Source organism: Bidens hawaiensis, unplaced genomic scaffold, assembly GCF_021521415.1.
Source record: "Bidens hawaiensis isolate Kalapana, Puna unplaced genomic scaffold, B.hawaiensis_p1.1 tig00048333_1, whole genome shotgun sequence".
Taxonomy (NCBI): Eukaryota; Viridiplantae; Streptophyta; class Magnoliopsida; order Asterales; family Asteraceae; genus Bidens; species Bidens hawaiensis.
Window position 1 is genome coordinate 35,422 of NW_027498660.1, and position 3,628 is coordinate 39,049.

General features: G+C 37.7%; 1 pseudogene across 1 annotated transcript; it reads right to left on the bottom strand.

Annotated features, from left to right (window-relative positions):
- Positions 1–435: 435 nt before the first annotated feature.
- LOC143597468 (mediator of RNA polymerase II transcription subunit 4 pseudogene) lies at positions 436–3,425 on the bottom strand (annotated as a pseudogene). The gene is made up of 2 exons (XR_013146915.1): positions 3,396–3,425; positions 436–1,822 (listed from the first exon to the last, which is right to left on the bottom strand). The product of XR_013146915.1 is annotated as a mediator of RNA polymerase II transcription subunit 4 pseudogene (transcript).
- Positions 3,426–3,628: the final 203 nt, after the last annotated feature.

Below are 3,628 nucleotides of genomic sequence, written 5' to 3' on the forward strand. Positions count from 1 at the left end.
CACCTTTCTGCAATCTGTATAAAAACGTTTGACACTTGCAACTGTCAAAACAGCCACAAAGGCCATTTGCGACTAAGTATGTCGGTCGCTTGTTTGCCCCCAAACCAAATATCTAAGTAACCAAACCTCAAGTCTAATTATTGGGCATGGCTAAACAGGGAGAGTGGGTCAACCGCGGTGAAATGTCAGAACAGTTTTGATTCATGACAGGCCGTTTTAAAAAACGTCATTTTAGTCCAGGTCATACCGGGCTTTGAGTAAATTAGTCGCTCAATCCTTGCAGTTCAAACCGGAAATATCAAATTAACAAGAAGCACTAAAATAAAACGAAATCGACTGAACTCTTAACAATCATATAATACATGAACGTAACAACCAAAACATTAACTCAATCAGAATTTAACCAAAACAAAGCAATAAAACTTTCCTTTCAATTATGATCCATACCCATACTATATCAAGCTAGCAGCATGTTAATAGCATAATTAAATCGGTACCGACTTCGCAACATTAAACAGCTCATACTCCATAAGTTCAACTACATGCATATTCTTTAAAACAATACCAGTTATCAATCTTCATCATCAGAAGTATCATCAGTGCCGTATCCAATACTACTATCATCATCAATATCCAACTGAACATGTCGAACCTGTATCGGTTGCGGGCCCTTAGCAAACGGAGGAACATGAACCGGTTGAAGAGGTTGTTGTTCCTCAATCCTAGGAGGAGCAGGATGAGACTCCAACGGAGGCAAAGAAATCGGGTCCCCGGGCTTCCATCCAGCCGGGGGCAAAATCGGTAAATCGCTCGGCAACTGCCCCGGCATCCCGGGCATCCATCCCGACGGAACCACAATATTCGGAGGAAGCATATCCTGAATCCCGGGCAGCGCGTTGTTATCGGTCTGGTTTTCAGCAAACGGCTCGATTGGAAACTTCTCTTTATTGTCGACAGATTTCGGTAACCCAACGTCTAAGTCGGCAAACGCGTACATCATAGACGCACGCATTTGCTCCTCCTGTGGAGCAGGCGGCAGCGCCCCACGAAGAGGCGCTGTCCCTGCTCCAAACTCCGGAGGCGCAAACGTTGTGTAGCTTATTCTATGCGCGTACGACAATATATCCGACAAATTCAACCGACTCGCAACCGTCGTGGTCGACGGGCTCTCGTCACTCGCGTCAACTTTCAACCGTTTCGTTTGGCGGAAATCCGAATAATCATCAACTAGAATATCAAGAACGCGTCCGGCTTCTTTCAGCTTATTAGCAAAAGTCAGAATCGCAGCATCTTTTGACCGAATTTCACGGGTGACTTTTTGTTTCGCGTCTTGAAGGTCGAGAATCTCTTGAAGCTCGCTAACGGCTTCAAAGAGTTGAGACTGGAGAGGCGAAACTAAAGCAATGACTTCCTTTGAAGTGGTGGGATTGGAGTCGGTTGCAGACGAGTTTTGGGTCGGGAGAAACGTGGGAAACGAGCCACGAAACGTGCTAAGCCATTGACTTTGGTTTGGTGATACTTCAAAGAGTCTTGTTGTGAGTGAAGCCATTCTTAGAAGGATAGACTGAGCCCTAGATAATGGTGGAAGAAGTGGTAATAAGGTTAACGAAGTCGGTGAGGTTAGCAGATTCGGGTGTAAATTGGGCGGTTGTGATTGTTGAATCTGTGACGGGAATTTCGGTGGGGTGGAGGTTTGTAAAGATGGTGAATTCGGGTTCGGAAGACCTAATCTGGCTGGTGACTGGATCATCTGGTGAGGTAAATTTTGCAGCATTTTGAACCGTCTTTATAAGCGCCTGTTTGGTGCATAAAAACATAAAAACTGTAAACAACAGATATCATTCTGTTAAACAATTTAAAGTATTCATTCAGTCAAATTGATAAGCAACTGTAAAAAAACAGATCCAAATAGATTTCACAGATTGAACTAAAGAAATACTAAATATCAGGTTATTTTTCAAAGGCGATAAGAAACAATATACGAAGTGGAAAGAGGAAAACTCGTTTACGTGAAATAATTCAAACGAAGACCGATACAAAGATATTAGTTTAAATAGATCCTTAACGCAGCAAGCAGTGTTGTAAAAATCACGATTAGGCACCGATTAATCTGAAATCGAAGGGCTAGCAATTTGATTTCACCTAATCGGCCCCTAAAATCAGTACCAGTCAAAGTCGGTGGATTTCGGTCAAAATTGGTCGCATTTCAGTCAAAATCTTCGAAGTATTTGAAAATTTATACTTATTTTGGAAAACTATTTAGCGGGAAGTTCGCTTATTTAATGAAAGAACGAACATGAACAAAACTTTGTGTTCAATTAAATAAACGAACGAACATGAACACATGCTTTGAACGTCCGTTTATTTATGTCTGTTCGTTTATGTTTGTTTTAATTTTAATAAATACATATGTAGTTATCATCATACGCAAACAAACATACAAGGGACTCGTTTAAACCAATAATAAAAAGTGTTCATGAATGAATTGTTATAGTGTTTGGCCTAGCTTTTTTAGCAAAGCTTATAGCTTTTTTTTTACAAAATAAGCTTAATTTAGTGTTAGGTTTATCTTTTTTAGCTTATACTTATAAGCTTATATAAGCTAATTTGAAGAAGCTTACTTGAAGATGGTTTATTAGCTTATTTGAAGAAGCTTGTTTGTTTAAGGGGGTAAGTTACTCATTTGCCCTCAAATGATGGTTGATTAATAATAATGAAGCAACTTATTACGGTAACAAATCAAAGAATGGTGGATTTAACAACTTATTAAGATGTATAATCAACTTGTAGAATATAAGCTAATCCAAACACTTAAAAAGAGCTTATCAAATAATAGAAAATAAGCTATAAGCTACTTTAAAATATAAGCATAAGCTATAAAATAAAAGCTAGGCCAAACACATGTTCGTTTATTTACGTTCATTTGTGTTTGTCACTTCATTTATGCTTGTTCAATTATGCCCGTTTAAGTTTATTTATCTATGCTCGTTTGTGTTCGTTTATGTTCGTGAACAGTTCTTTTAGATTTTAAACAAACGAACACGAACATGCCTCCGGTGGTAATATATGGTTAACTAGCCCTAGAAGTATGAATATCTTGTGCTAAAAAGTGTATAACCTAAAAACAGTGAGGAAACAAATTAAAATTGAGAAATTATTACGAGTGATGAAACAGATCTGTAATTAATAATAAGTGATATATCAAATTCTAATAACTAATCGAGCATCAGTAATATCAAAGTTAATCATCCTAAACAAACATAATGCTATAATAATAATAATAATAATAATAATAATAATAATAATAATAATAATAATAATAATAATAATAATAATAATAAAATTAAAATTAGGGTTTAGAAATTGGGGATTACTTGTAATTGACTTGAAGAAACGGTCAACGGAGACAATATATATATGTATATGAGTCGAATCAAAGATGAGTGAGTGGTGGTTAGTTCCGTCTGACGATGGGTTCGACCGCCAGTTAACTTTTGTTTTGTTTTGTGGGCATTTGATTGATGGGGGTGACTTTTTATTTATTAACAGCTGCTTTGTAATATTATACTAGTGCAAAATGGGTCGGGTCGGTTTGGGGCTAGGGTACCCGATGTAGGGTGGTCAAGGT